The following is a 16,616-nucleotide window of genomic DNA, read 5'->3' as shown; positions in this document are numbered from 1 at the left end:
TCTTCTAATTGTTTTTTTGCTATGTGTTAATTTTATAGATTGTATCTTGTTATAGTGCAATCCCCTGGGCCAGGGAATGGCATTTATTTTAGGGTTGCCTTGTGTATCTATGCTCTGACAGATTATGCACTGGCAGGCTTCTTACCTCCAGTTCTTGGGGGAGTGCATCACTGTGGCCTCCTTGCTATCCTCCTTGCTATCCTCCACTTGTCTGCTTCATGGAGTTTTCATCCCAGCCAGCCTGCTAGGTTTGTTCTGAAAACACACCTCACTCGACTCTGCTGTAGTACATTCTTCTTACCTGGACCCCGCTTCCCTCCCCCTCTAGCTCTCCAAAGCCTGCCCCGTACTTCAAGAATCAGGTCAGACTGCAGTTCCTTCATCTGCTCCCTCCAATTATTCCATCCCATTTGCAAATCCTCCCTTCGTAGACGGTCCATACGTACTGAATGCCATGTATTGGTCATTTTACCCTGTGCTGCCAGAGCTTTTATTTAACCCTCTATTGAGTGAATATAATGCACCATCAGCTAAATCATAAACTGTTTAAAAACATAGATATTGCCTTATAAAGTCACCATTCAGAGAGCCATCATGCACTTGCAGAGACAGAGAATGCCTTTCTCAGTATCCCCTTCCTGGAGCCCTCTGCCATCATGATGTTGTTCCTCCTAGAAGATTCCTCATGGCTAAGCCCCACTCCAACCTTGTCATTCTTCCCACTCACTATGTGCCCTTCTGCCAAAGTCTAGGCTTAAACTTTACTGGCCCCACCCCCTGCCTCCTGTCCCCCAGCTTCTGTCTTGCCCCCACTCTTTATTCTTATTACCTTGGAAGCAATCTATTTCCTGCCCCCAACCAGCTCCGTCGAGCACTCTGGCCTCCAGCCTGGGAACTGTAACCCCAGGCTCCCCATCTTCCACCCCACCTGTGCCTCTACCCCCTAAAAAACTGTGTTCTTGCTGAATGTGCTGCCTGTGAAGTAACTATTCCCCACCCTCCCTCCCCAACCCTAGCTGAGAGGAAATCACCACTGGAGATCCCAGAAGCATAACAATTGTCCCTTCCAAGTAGCAAGAAGTTACTTAGTCTTCTCATTAGGACAAGGTTTCCAACTCTGTTGCCTCTGCAGGGGTGGATTTGTGGATCCTGAATTCTGGCAGCTGTGTGATCAACACCTTGGCTAGCACCAGAAGTCTCTGGCTAAGTGCTATGACAGCAGGGATTCTCCAAGGCCAAGCCCATGGGGTTCAGGCCAGGGATGATCAATCACCAGGCGAAGGTTCCAGGACATGAAGTGCATCACAGGTGCTCTCCAGGAACAGGTACCCAGCCATGCAGGACTAGGAGAGGCCCAGGGCAGCCCTGATTCTCACATGTCCACCCACTGGCAGGAGCTGACAGCTGTGCATGACTAGCTCTCAAAGGCCCAGCTGCATCCTGCCTCCTCCTGCTTCTGTTGAGTCTGGCAGCTACAAGCAAGAGTATGGGAAAGCAGAAGACAGGAAGACAGGTGAACTCATGGAAGACGGAGGCAGAGGGGAAAGTAGAGGCTCTGCAGACCCCATCATGGAGAACAAGAAACCGAGTGGGAGCTTATCGACTTCAGCCTTACCCCAGGACGCACTCTCAACCAAGTTTACTCTCTGAACAGCTCTGAAACTTTTGGTTCAGTCGTGGCTGAACCAACAGGAAATCAAGGGAAATGGCACTTATTTATTATGCAGCCGTAGGCCAATTCCCCAGATGTCATTATTGCACTTCCAGGCCTTTTGCTTAGGCAAAGAAACAGAGACCGAAAGAGACTTCTGAGACAACAGCCAGCAAAGAAGCTCACTGCCTTTTGAAGGGATTCTCCTCCCATGGGAGAAGAGCTGCTCTGGTCACTTCTACAAGTTCTAGCTGACCAGGCAGGGCCCTGGCTGAGATCTTATTTGGGGACGGATCCTCTACCCTCTTCTCTCCACAAATCAGTGAGCTTTGAGGGGAACTTGACTGCCACCAAACATGAGGCTTTAGGACTGGAGAAGCTGGCAGACAATGGGGTCCCCAGTGATGCCCCTCAGATGGGGCAAAGATATTCTCAACTACACCTCTGTCAATGGTATTAATGGTTTTTAAATGGTCTGTCCATTTTTTCATTAAAAAAGACACAGTATTAAAAACTTGCCTGGAGTCAAACAGCTAGTAAGAGGCAAAGCCAGGTCTTGAGCTTGGTTTGTCAGGCACATAACCACTCTACATTATCTTGTAAAGGTCAAAGAAATTTTTTTCTTTTTATTGCCTTAAATCTATTTTAATGGGAATCTTTCAGAAATGGAGACTTATTTCCATAGATCTGAAAATAGAAAACACTGAAGATATTGACACCCCCTCGTTCCTATTCCCTAGCCACTGAACAAAAACAGCAGTTTCCTTCCAGCAGCCGCTGTTTTGGTGTAATCCCAATTTAAGTCACTAAGCTTCAAAAATGCACCCTTCTGTCCTGCAGGCCTTGATGACAGGTGAAGATGAGGAGATGGAGGACTCAGTCGGCCTGCACTGCTTTCTTTTTTTCTTTTTTTTTTTTTTTTTTGGAGACAGAGTCTCACTCTGTCACCCAGACTGGAGTGCAGTAGCACAATCTCAGCTCACTGCCACCTCCATCACCCCAGTTTAAGTGATTCTCATGCTTCAGCCTCCTGAGTAGCTGGAACTATAGGTGTGTGCCGCCACGCCTGGCTAATTTTTGTATTTTTAGTAGAGACGGGGTTTTGCCATGTTGGCCAGGCTGGTCTTGAACTCCTGACCTCAGGTGATCCACCTGCCTCGGCCTCCCAAAGTGCTGGGATTACAGGCAGGAGCCACCGCACCCAGCTTAAAACATTATTTAATCTTGAGCTTACAAATAAATTCATGATCAATTTTAATGCGTATCATGCATGCCCTAGAAAACAGCATTTAGCCAGGCCTTGATTCAGAGTTCTTATCGTGAATACACAGTATTTGGTTTTTTAATAAAAATATGGTTCTAGGTCTAGAATTTTTTTTATTGTTATAACTCTGGACCTAACATGTCACTGGTTCCAGCTATGTCTCTAGCTATTCTGAGACATTCCTTTTCTTTTTCTGTCTTAGTACTTACACTGCTTCCCATCTGAAGAGCAGGAGAACTGAGACTCGCACACTTGTTGAAAAGCCTGGACAAGAAGAGTTAGTAAGTCTGAGAGAGAAACTAAGGAATTACACACCTGGCTTTATTTGAGGCAGGAGTTTTTTGGGGGTTTTTTTTTGTTTTTGTTTTTGTTTTTGTTTTTTTGAGACGGAGTCTCGCTCTGTCACCCAGGCAGGCTGGAGTGCAGTGGTGCGATCTCGGCTCACTGCAAACTCCGCCTCCCGGGTTCATGCCATTCTCCTGCCTCAGCCTCCGGAGTAGCTGGGACTATAGGTGCCCGCCACCACGCCTGGCTAATTTTTTGTATTTTTATTAGAGACGGGGTTTCACTGTGTTAGCCGGGATGGCTTCGATCTTCTGACCTCGTGATCTGCCCGCCTCAGCCTCCCAAAGTGCTGGGATTACAGGCGTGAGCCACCACGCCTGGCCTGAGGCAGGGTTTCTTAAGTGAGGCGCTTTAAAACTCACTTCCTTGGCAGGGCTGTATTTTGGAGAGTTGAAGATGTAAAGCTGGTAAGTGAGAGTCTCCCCTCTTTAGGCAATCCCACAGCATCCCAAAGGAACAGAGGTGATCTTTTGTTTATTGACAACCAACTTGGACTCCTAAAAGCCACCATCTACTTGAGGCCTTTCCTTGAAAAGACCTCACCTTTCTAGTTACGCTAGTGGTATTTTAGCTGAGCAAAAAATATGTGAACAAAAAGGACAGAGATATAGTATACAGCCGTTACAACTTTATTCCTGAAACTACATTTCAGTCAGCAGAGTGTAAATGACTTATCTGTGCAACCCAGACACATCTGCTAATGTAGCATTCCAATTCATTTGGGTAACGTTGGACCTAGGAGATGTTCCTTCATATTTCTTTTGTGTCAATCATCTCTCGTATCTTGACTTTCTTTTACTAGTCCTGTCCACAGATGCCTTGTATTCAAACTAAAGGCGAAGATTCCATTCAGAGTCCTCTTCCAAACACTGTGGCTTCCATTCTAAAATACCATGACTAGAGTTGAATAATCCTCACAGCCAGCGATTTATGGCCCAAATCCCTCCAAATTACATTCAATAACAAGTAAACCCTTCTGATTCAGAGGCCCTCCAGTTAATTAATTATAGGACCCAGCTAAAATCATTTTTGGCAGATGTTGTACAAAACGTAACTGGTACATATCCAATTACATAAAACAGGTACACTTATTTAGAAACTAAAATAAGGACATCGTTCAATTAATGCATCCTGGCAGTATCAAACTGTTTTGATCAAAACTATGTTATCTTTGGGAACATTATCCAGGTTTTATATGGTCATTGAGGAGAACTAGTACCAACTGCTCTAACAGTTAACGGGCCCAAAGCTTCTTCTCATGCTCTATAGAGTAAAATTTTCAGGGCTTCATTAATCATTTTTTCAATCACCAGAAAAGCCCCAGAACTATTTCCCAACAACAATTCTAGCTTTCTGCATCTTGTTTCCATGAAGTGGTCAAACAGCTATCAATCCATGTAGATGCCATACTTTGCCTACTCACATTTCATTAAAAAGTATCAAATTTCCATGTTTTCTTTTTATTTCCAAAGAATATAGTTCCATCCTCAACGGACACACTGTCTCTCTAAAATATAAAACAGTGTCTGAAAATAGAGCCAAACTATCAACTGGCCAATTCTTATCAAAACCACAGGTTAGGAAAAATGATGTCAATGAACACTTATTTAAAATACATAAGATAGGTTGAGTGTGGTGGCTTATGCCTGTAATCCCAGCACTTTGGGGGCCTAGGAGTTTAAGACCAGCCTACGAAACGTAGTGAAATCCTGCCTCTATTTAAAAAAAAAAAAATGACCCGATGCCAATGCCATATAGTCTATCCCTTGATCCAATTTGACATCAACACAGTTCAGCACAGAACTGAACCAAGCCCTCTGCAGAATTCCCTTCGCTGAGCTGTATTGTAGGTGCTAAGGCCCTGGCATTAATCAAGAGACACTAGAAGAAAAGCCTTATGATACTAAATGCTATGTTTATTATAGGAATATTGCTTGAAGACATTGCCTTCTCGGTCACTCAGTGCCTCCTTTATGACCCTACTGTGAAATGAACTTTGGAATCCATGCTAACATAATATATAGCCACCCAGAGAGATATAAGCCTTGTTAAAAATCATAGGTGTCACTTACTCCGGTTTGCAATAATGGGTAGATTCTTCCAGTCTAGACATCAATACGATGGTGCCTGGAGGAGCTCCTTAACTCAGGACTTTATGGATCTATTAAAAAGACCAGTGGGGACTGTATACTTTATACGATATAGTAAACTGGAACCTCAGTTATGATGACTTGTAATTCTGCACAACAGAGTTGTGGTATCAGTTACCAGACCTGAATGAAAGGCTGGTTGGGGCTGTATTTTCTTCTTCCTCTTGCTTTGTTTCACTCTCGCTGAAGTGTGTGTTCTTTCCACACCATTCCGGCTCCACCATGTCTGAGTTGGAATTTTCTTTCTGGTTTCAGAGCAACTTTCCCTGATATTCTGTTTGCTTTTGGTCCAGTTTACTTCACCTGCAGCCTTTGGCAATTGTTGGCCAGGAGGCACCTCTGCACGTGCCTTCTGCTAAGTTCCTTTACAAGCCCAGGAACGGCGAACCATCCCTTTCTTCCCTTGGTGTCCCCAGTCCGTGCCCTCCATTAAGGATTGTTCTGCTTGGGCAACACTGAGATAATGGGAAGGTTTTATTCTGCTTCTTTTGCCTTAAAAAGTGATGTTCTGCTGAGTCACACTCTGGGCAGAATTTGTGGACACTAAGACAGTCCCTGCTAACTCTCTGGTGAACACCCTCCCTGGCTGGCACAGTTCAGGAAGGCCCTGGCTGAGCAATTTTACTCAGTGTGGTGGGAGAGAAGTGAGGGCTTTGGTGCCTTCAGACTTGGCTCTGAATCCTGGACTTGCCTCATACTGCTGTGTGATCTCAAGCAGGCTATGTAACCTCTCTGAGTCTTGGTTTCTTCATCTACAAATAGTACTTACCTTGGCAAAGTTTTAGTAATTGATTGCAAATTACTGCTTCTCTGGAACAAAGGAAAGGGGAGAAGATAAAGATAGGGGTGGAGGGGAGAAAGGGAGGGGAGAAAGGGAGGTGAGGTGGGGAAGATAGATATGTATGCATTTATTTTCAATAAGAATGAAAAACCACATCTCCCCATTATTCTTTTGACTCTCAGGAAACTTACAGATAAATCTGATATCCAATTTGAACAGTAAAGTAGACAAAGTCTTCTGACCTGTAATTTTAAATGTTTATTTCTCCTGGATCTTTTGTTCCTACTTTCACCTATTCCTGGATGCTCATTTTTAAATCATTTTTTTATGGTTCATTATTTTGTGTGGCTTTTTTATGTGAGTTTTGAGCTTTGCCTGGGGCTTGACAAATGTCTGGAATCTTTTCCAGGATGAGATGTAGTATATATAAATACGTACATTTAGAGGTGTTGCTGTAGACATTTTTGTGGCACTATATGATAATCTAATCTGTAAAGCAAGCTCACACCCAGTCTTTCTTAATCCTCCCAGTGAACTCCAGGGCTGGGATGAGGCAACTCAGCCTCTGTGAGTCGCTTTCCTCAGATCACTAAACTCTCCCAAGGGTCAGAATTTGACGTGTAACCCAGGTCTTTTGAATCCCAACCCAAAGCCTTTTCTTCTGCTACCGAACTGACTCTCTGCGGTCATAACCCACTCGGGTTTGCTACTGGGCCTCATAAATAACACTGATAACAATAGCACACATGTATCATGCACCTGCTATGCAGTGGACATTGTACATGCATTATTGTATTTAGTGCTCCCCACAAGCCAGTGGCATAGCTGCTGTATTATCCTCCTTTATAAACCATGGGCCATCCAAAAGGAGGCTCCCCAAGGTCACACACCCAGAAGGGGAGGACGGGGGACTTGAACCCAGGTTAGCTCAATTCCAGAGGCCTTGCTGTTACCCACTACCCTCCAAGGGCATCAGTTCTGTCACTGAGTGACACTTCCTGGGGGTAGTGTTCAAAGAACGCTGGGCCTGTGTGATGTCACCGCATGGCTGTGATAGAAGCAGACAGCAGCAGCAGGCTGTCCCCAGTTCCCTGACCTCTACCCAGTGGGCAGCGGGATCACCTTTGCCACTAACCTGCCGTGGCTCATTAAAGCCTTAGGCCTCCGTGATCTCCTTTGGATCTGTGCAAAAGGGTCACAATCTCAAGCTTTGTTGAAGTTTTCCTTTGCCGCCTGTTTTAAGACCTTGACATATATGATAATAATAAAACACTCATACGAGGTACTGGCCCTTAGAAGCATCCTGGGACTGGTTTTGGAAGTCTAATTGTTACCTTGAAGTCTATTCTTTTTATCTTTTGGATTTATTCAGCTTTTAGAGTCTTCTACCTTAAGATATGCTTTTAGGTTACAATAAACAAGGCTAAATATTTCTGGAAATATTCAAAGAAGGACGCGTTTCTTTTTCATCTTGATATGTGTGCCACTTCTTTTAATGTTAATAGGATTATTTTGTTTTCTTTGTTGGCTGTCTACCCTCTCAACCGAAGCTCTGGATCTGCCTTCTTTCTGGCTGTATCCACAGTTCCTACCAGCACGCGTGGTCCCGTCTCTACCCATTCCCAGATGTCTCATCTTAGGCTGCTCCACAAGTTCTTGAAGTCTTGGTTTTGTTTAGTTCTTTTTGTTTGTTTGTTTGTTTTTTCAATCATGAAATGAGGATAACAATGACTCTTTCTACCTCTCAGGTTGTTATGAGGCTAAAGTGAGATAGTGTATGTTAAAGTGCTTTGGAACCACACATTGCCATAAAAAGGTAAGATCGCCACATGGTCCCTGGTGCAAACTTCTGATAAAGAGCATGTGCTTAAGGAACATGCCAACATTAGTTACGAAGGCACCTGGGCCTGCAGCCTAATTACCTGGAAGAAAAGCAGAAAATTCTATAACTCTATCGTGTTGACTACCCATCATGAATCACAGGCATTGATTGTGGAACCGAGGTTTTGATGACCAGCATTTTAATCCAGATCATCATGATCAAGTCTGCAGAGACAATGGGCAGAACACAGTGTTTTAGTGCAGTTTCCTTTATGGTGGCAGTTTTCAATCTTCTCAGAGCAGGTGTCAGCAACTATAACCCCTGGGCCAAAGCCAGCCCGCCATCTGTTTTTATATATTCTGCAAGCTAAGAATTGCTTTTACATTTTTAAATAGTTGAAAAAAAATCAGAAGGATATTTTATGGCATGTAAAAATGAAATGGAATTCAAATGCCAGTGTGTATAAAATTCTGAATGTTATCAATAAAAATTGGTGAAGATTTGTTGTCTTCTTATAAGTGCCTACATAATAGTCTCAATTTTGCCTGTTGGCCCACAAAGGCTAAAATAAGTACTATTCAGGCCGGGTGCAGTGGCTCACACCTGTAATCCCCGCACTTTGGGAGGCCGAGATGGGCAGATCACAAGGTCAGGAGATCGAGACCATCCTGGCTAACACGGTGAAACCCTGTCTCTACTAAAAATACAAAAACATTAGCCAGGTGTGGTGGTGGGCGCCTGTAGTCCCACCTACTGGGGAGGCTGAGGCAGAAGAATGGAGTGAACTCGGGAGGTGGAGCTTGCAGTGAGCCGAGATCTCGCCACTGCACTCCAGCCTGGGTGACAGAGCAAGACTCTACCTCAAAAAAATAAATAAATAAATAATACTATTCAGTCCTTTATACAAACCATTTGTGGCCACTGTCTTAAAGCATTTATTCGGTACTCTGAATCCAAGGGATTCAAAATCCTCATCTATTTGAGCGTCGCTGTGCCTCTTGAGGGACTTAATGTGCTGAGACTCTAACAGAGAGATGAGATCTATTCAGAGAAGGCTGCGACTTGGGGACTGAAAGAACAGAGCGGTCCATTTGGGACCCAATCAGGATGGAAATGACCAAAAAGGGAAATGGGACAGAGAGGAGAAGAGAGATGGAAAAAGCTAACAGGGGAAGAAACCAGCTCCCCAGCCCCCTTGGCGATGTGACTGAGATATGGCTAGACCATGTGTGTGCTCTCAGGTCACTTGGTCAGTCTGGATGTTGGACTTAATGCCTCTTTATTCTATTGCTCACTTCCATGATTGAGCAATAGGTGTTTTACTGATGCTCTCTCTGAGGAGACAGAGGGGGGTCTGCCATGTAAACATGTAGCATTTCGTGCCCCTGCCATCGCTGCCTAGACTTTTCTCTGCCCTGCCCCTACCCCATCCCTCCTCTGCCTGGATGGCACTCTCATTATCTGGCTCCCAGCCTCTGAGAACCAGGGGGCACATTCTCACTCTCTTGTTCTCACGCCTTCCCCCCAGGCTCTTGGTTTCTCTTTTCCCACCTGTGCCATTTAGCGTTGTCCTCCCAAAAGCAATCCTATGTTCCCTACCTTCATTGCTTAACTCTGCCTTGAGGTTTACCAGCAATTTGTCTCCCTGGGGAGTGGGCTATAAATGACGCATGAGGTTTCCCAGACCCAGCGGACACTGAGGGGTGAGGTGGTATTTGTGGGCACCTCTGGTGGCAGTTGGGCAGCGTTGGCAAGGGCTGCTGAAGACAAAGAGTGTGGCTGAGAGAAATGGAGATGGCCCCATGCTAGAGGAGAGGAGAGACCAAAGCAAAAAGAATAATTTCCCTGGCACCCGCCAAGACCCAGGGCACAGAGTTGAATTCTGAAAAAACTAGAAAGGTGACCCTAGATGCAACTGTGATTGTGCCAGGCCAGGACAAAAACAAAAGTGCCATGGCTCCAGGGGGTGCGTGCACACCGAGGCTGTCCTGTCACTCTCAGGCCTTTATGGAGTCTGCAGTCTACATGTGCTCTGTGTGTTGTGCAATACTGCAACATCAATTAAGCTTCTTCATGTAGCTTTACTAAGAGCGATGGACCCAGGAGGGCTGAAAAAGTGGAGGGAGGTGTACAGATCGCCACTGTTCCGTGCAGTAGGTAAATTCACCAAGCAACTTTTTGATGAGGAAGGACGCATTCCCAAGGGAGCGGGGAGAACAACAGAGCAAGTTGGCTGAGCAATGGCCACCTGTGGCACCAAGGACAGAATGTCACTGATGACTTCCCGACAAGTGCCCTTTCCTGGGAATAATCTATTGTGAGAGAATGAAAGCTTATTCTGCCACCAACTCCTTTAAGCAGAAATGAAGTCTTAGTGAGTAAAATAACACTGATTAGCACGGCACTGCAGAGAAGCCTCAAGGGTCGGATTTCACATCCCCTTCGGACTTTCTCTTCAGGCAGTTAAGCATTCACAAGAAAATCCCTTCTCTTTATGTGGCTTCTTCAGCCGCATCATTCATGAAACAATTTTCAAGAGAGGAAACACAATAAACCACCACACTTGTATTTCTCTTATCTGAGATGCCTCTTGAAATTTCCAACTAATCTTGAACATGGTTAATTTCTCCCCACCTTCACGCCTCAACCATTAATTTTTTTTTTAAAGAGAGAGGAAAAAAAAAATAAACAGAGGTCCCTTGTGTTACTCAGCAAGAGTATGTGATTTGTAAGTTTCTAAAAATCCTTCCAGCCTTGCTTATTTTGACAAAACTACTTAACACTTCAAGCAATGAACTACAGGGCATAAAAGTATAATCTGCAGAGAAAACCTTAATCCTCTATAGTAACCTATTTGAATCTCCTCAAACACATTTCCGTGTGTAGGCCCGGAGAATTAAGTCAATTGTTTGATCTGAGAAGAAAGACAATTAGGGCTCTCTCTTGATCTTTCTGGTTGAATTCTAGTCAGGGGCAGCCACTGTTCTCCACAGCCCCATTTGAGACCCCTATTATTATAATAATAGAGGTGAGCATTAAAATTGCTACAGTTGAGAGTCTCCCTGCATTTTCATTATAAGTTGTTTTATCCGGGAGTTTCAAATCATGATGGGCTAATATTCAGCATACAAATGATTAGCTAGCGCAGGTCTGGTTTTCTTTTTTTTTTTTTAATAACTTCATTTAAAATTTCTTCTTTAACCTGACAAATATTTCAGCTGAAGTGAAAGAAAACTTGCAGAAGCAGCTACTGGGTGATGGGACAGCAGTGCCCATTCACTGCTGAGTTCCTGGCAGAGATGAGGCAGGGGTCTCTTCAAAGGGATGTCTCTGGGGCCACTGATGGTGCAAGAGAGGGACTAAGAATCTAGCTGGGGCAGTCTTGAGGAAAAACTGGGAGTTCTGCCCTCATTTGCTTACTCAGAGCAGCTCCCAAATATCTACATAGGAACAGTACAATGACAACAATCTAGCTGGAAATGAAAACTGGAGATGTGTCTATATAGTTTCATTATATAAGATTGAATAGAGATCATTTGTCCATAGCAAAGAATATTAGAGAGGGAGTTGTTCCTGGAGATTATGGGAGTCGGTGACTGAAGCCTATCCCAAGCCACCCGATAGTGCTGTCACTGATGACTAAGCCTTTCCTCGGGTTTCTGGAGTTCTATCTTATCATCTAAAATAATGCTATGGGAGCTGTTATTCAGCTGCTTTGTCCATTTTATATGAGCTCCCTGACTCGGAGAAGTCAGGGAAAAGCCAGAAGACAAGAGAAGATAAGCTCCCCTGCTTCCTGCCAGATTCCACTGGGCTGGTGGGGTCTGTTTAGCTCACAGCCAAATCCAAGTGCAGAAATCCAGAGAGGGTGAACCTGCTCCTGTCTCCAGGGAGTCATTCTCTGCCTTAGCCCGAGTCCCTGCAGGAGGGTTGCATCCAGGTAGCGGGAGTTCTACTGTAGGTCAATTGAGGCTTGAGGAAGAATGGCAAGGAATGCCTGGCTATTTTTACTTAGCAAACAGTAAGGCAGGGCTCATGAAGAGCCAGACACTGTGCTAGGAGCCCATGGTCCCAAGGCGGGTCAGTGATGATCTTGTCTGACAGTGGCTTGTGGCATAGTTGGGGAATATGGGTAAGTCAAGAGACGGCGACAACTCAGTGTGAAAAGCGTGATTCAGGAAAGAGCCCGTGAATGTACACTGAACCTGGCTTTAAGGTCCAGGGGAACGTTTGCAGGAGACAGTGCCTGAGCTGAGGCCCAAAGACAAGTAAAAACTAATCAGCAAGGAGGTCGCCTATTTCAGGCACGGCAAAGTCCTGTAGGGGAGAGATGCAGAATGTATTTAAATGTCTGCAACTGGCCAGGTGCGGTGGCTCATGTCTGTAATCCCAGCACTTCGGGAGGCCGAGGTGGGAGGATCACTTGAGCCCAGGAGTTCAAGACCACCCTGGACAACATGATAAGATCCTGTCTGTACAAGAAATAGAATAATTAGCTGGGTGTGGTAACACACACCAGTGGTTTCAGCTACTCGGGAGGCTGACATGGGAGGATCACCTGAGCCCAAGAGGTCAAGGCTGCAGTGAGCCGTGATCACGCCAATGCACTCCAGCCTGGGCGACAGAGTAAGACCCTGTCTCAAAAACAAAAACAAAAAATCTGCAACTAGTTCTGTAAGGCTGGGTTGAATACCTGCTCTTGAGGCAACTAATGCCATCACAAGGAATTTGGGCTTTATTCTACAGGCTATGGGAAACTCTGGGTGGTGGTTGTTTTGTTTTTTGCTTGTTTGTTTGTTTTTGTTTTTTTGGAGACAGGGTCTTGCCCTGTTGCGCAGGCTGGAGTGCGGTGGTAAGATTATGGCTCACTGCAGCCTCAACCTCCAGAGCTCAAGTAATCCTCTTGCTTCAGCCTCCCAAGTAGCTGGGACTACAATTATGTGCCACCAAACATGGCTAATTTAAAAAAAAAAATTTAATAGAGAAGGGGTCTCACTTTGTTGCCCAGGCTAGTCTCAAACTCCTGAGCTCAAGCGATCCACCAGCCTCAGCCTCCCAAAGTGCTGGGATAACAGGCGTGAGCCACCATGCCCAGCTGATAAAATATTTTAAACACAATAGTAACATGAAGAAATTAGCTGTTTAAAAAGAGAACTGGAGTGTATTAGGTGTTTTGGGGGGAGTTTTGAGACAAGGTCTTGCTCTGTTGCCCAGGCTGGAGGGCAGTGGTGCTATCATGGCTCACTGCAGCCTCGACCTCCCAGCCTCAAGCAATCCTCCCATCTCAATTTCGCCAGTAGCGGGGACTACAGGCGCATGCCACCACACCCCGCTAACTTTTGTATTTTTTTGTAGAGAAAGGGTTTCACCATGTTGCCCAGGCTGGTCTCGAACTCCTGGGCTCAAGCAATCTACCTGCTAAGCGTGAGCCACCATGCCTGGCTAGAATGCATTAGTTTTCTATTACTGCGTAACAAATTTCCTCAAACTTAGGTGCTTAAAGCAACATCTCTAGCCAAGCTGACATATAAAATTAACCATCACAAACATCTATTACCCCAAAGAATTTGAGAGCTGGGACTATTGAAATAATTATTTTGGGGGGCATGGAGGGGGAGAGAATCATGAAATACACATTTGCCACAAATTTTGAACCTAAGCCTTAAAATCAAGCCTTTATATTGAATACAGATGATAAAGGGAAGAAAAAGTAAATGACACCACAAGAAAGCAATGCATCAAATGCAGAGTGTGGGAAAGACTGTGGGACAACTGACCCAGTTTCTTCAACTAGTCATGAAAAAAAAAGGGAGTGGAGAACTGTTCTAGATTTAAATGACCTAAGAGACAAAAACCAAATGCAATGTGTGGATTTCTCTGTTTTGCAAAGTGCAAGACAGAGATCAAGAATCTAGTTAGGGTGGTCTCAAAGAAAAACTGGAATTTCTGCCCTTATTTACCTCCTCAGGGCAGTTCCCAAATATCTACATGAGAACAGCACAGCAACAACAATCTACTGGGAAATCAACCTGGAGATGTGTTTACACAGCTCAACTATGTAAGAGTGAATAAAGATCATTTGTCCATAGCAAAGAACACCGGAGAGGAAGTCGCTCCTGTAGATCACGGGAGTCGGTGAGTCATTACTGGAACAAACTAGCTGGACATGTGAATATGGACTGTTTTTTTGTTGGTGGTGGTTTTTTTTGTTTGTTTTGGTTTGGTTTTTTTGAGACAGAGTTTCGCTCTTGTTGCCCAGGCTGAAGTGCAATGGCAATCTCGGCTCACCGCAATATCCGCCTCCTGGGTTCAAGTGATTCTTCTGTCTCAGCCTCCCGAGTAGCTGGGATTACAGGCATGCACCACCACGCCTGGCTAATTTTTTGTATTTTTAATAGAGACGGGGTGTCTCCATGTTGGTCAGGCTGGTCTGGAACTCCCAACCTCAGGTGATCCACCCGCCTTGGCCTCCCAGAGTGCTAGGATTATGGGCATGAGCCACTGCACCCAGCCTGGACTGGTCATTTTAAGTTATTAAGGAGTTTTTGATAATTTTCTTAGGTGTCATAATGGGAATGTAATTAAAAATAAATATATAAAATGTTTGGTCTGAAAACAAGCTTTTTGTCCTGGGGAGTATGGTAAGGTAAAGTCAGCAGCATGGCAGACTAAAGTCACCCCTGAAGATTAAACAGATCTCTACCCTTCCAGAAGGAATGAGTCACTGTCTCTTCTCTGATCCTCTGTATGGCACCTTATATTCATGGATGTATGTGTTTCCTTTTCTAACTAGAGAGCTCCTTGAGGACAAGGACTCTGCTTTTAACCTTCCACACCCAGGATATATTCGATGTTACAAATACTGACAAAATAAATCTCAGAATGCAACACATCCTCAAAACCCCTAATTCATAAGAATTTATTTTATATCACAGTTGTTATATTTTAAATTTGCTTTTTAATCTAAGAGTAGGGGCATTCCTGAACCACAGGTGAACAAGTCAACATTTAGGAACTATATTAGCCCATTCTCACACTGCTATAGAGAAATACCTGAAACTGGGTAATTTATAACGAAAAGAGGTTTAATTGGCTCACAGTTCCTCAGGCTGTACAGGAAGCATGATGCTGGCATCTGCTCAGCTTCTGGGGAGGCCTCAGGAAAACTTACAATCATGGTAGAAGGCAAATGGGGAGTGAGGTTTCTCACATGGAGAAAACAGGAGGATGGAGGAGGTGCTGCATAAATGATATCTCATGAGAACTCACTATCATGAGAATAGCACCAAGAGGATGGTGTTATGGCATTCATGAGAAATCCACCCTGTATTAGTCCATTCTTGCACTGCTATAAACAAATACCAGAGACTGGGTAATTTATCAAGAAAAGAGTTTCAATCAGCTCACAGTCTGCAGGCTGTACAGGAAGCATGGCAGCATCCACTTCCAGAAAGGCCTCAGGGAGCTTTTACTCATGGTAGAAGGCAAAGCAGAAGCCAGAGCTTCACATGGTGGGAGCAGGAGGAAGAGAGGGCGGGGAGGTGCTGCACACTTTCAACCAAATGTAGAAAGAACTCACTATCACGAGAACAGCACCAAGAGCATGGTGCTAAACCATTCATGAGAACTCCACTGTCATGATTCAATCACGCCCCACCTCTAACACTGAGGATTACAATTCAACATGAGATTTGATGGGAGACACAGATCCAAACCATATCACAACCCCATGATCCAACCACTTCCCAACAGGCCCCATCTCCAACACTGGGGACACAGATCCAACCATACAATTCCACCCTGGACCTTCAAATCCCATGTCCTTCTCAAATTGCAAAATACAATCATCACTTCTCAACAGTCCCCCAAAGTCTTAAATCATTTCAGCATTAACTAAAAAGTCCAAAGTCTCATCTGAGACAAAGCTAGTCTTTTCCACCTATGACCCTGTAAAATAAAAAACAAGTTAGTTACTCCATGATACAATGGGGGTATAGGCATTGGGTAAATACTCCCATTCCAAAAGGCAGAAGTTGGCCAAAAGAAGGGTCTAAGGCCCCATGCAAGGCAGCAGGGCAGTCATTAAATCTTAAAGCTCCAAAATAATCTCCTTTGATTCTATGTCTCACATCCAGGGTGCACTGATGCAAGGGCAAGGGATGGGGTCCCAAGGCCTTAGGCAGCTCCTTCCCTGGGGCTTCTCAGTGTTCAGCCCCTGCAGCTGCTCTCACAGATTACAGTTGAGTGCCTTTAGCTTTTCTATGTGCAGGATGCAAGCTGATGGTGGCTCTACCATACTGGGGTCTGGAGGATGGTGGCCCTCTTCTCATGGCTCCACTAGGCAGTTCTCCAGCGAGGACTGTGTGTGGGGGCTCCAACCCTACATTTCCCCTCCACACTGCCCTAGTAGAGGTTCTCCATCATGGCTCTGCCCTTGGAACAGGCTTCTGCCTAGACATCCAGCCTTTTCTATCCATCCTCTAAAATCTGGGTGGAAGTTCTCAACACTCAACTCTTGCACTCTGTGCATCTGCAGGCTTAACACCACATGGAAACTGCCAAGGCTTACAGCTTGCATCCTCTGAAGCAGCAGCCCAAGGCAT

This window comes from Pan paniscus, chromosome 4 (assembly GCF_029289425.2).
Source record: "Pan paniscus chromosome 4, NHGRI_mPanPan1-v2.0_pri, whole genome shotgun sequence".
Classification (NCBI taxonomy): Eukaryota; Metazoa; Chordata; class Mammalia; order Primates; family Hominidae; genus Pan; species Pan paniscus.
This window is presented reverse-complemented; position numbering follows the sequence as displayed.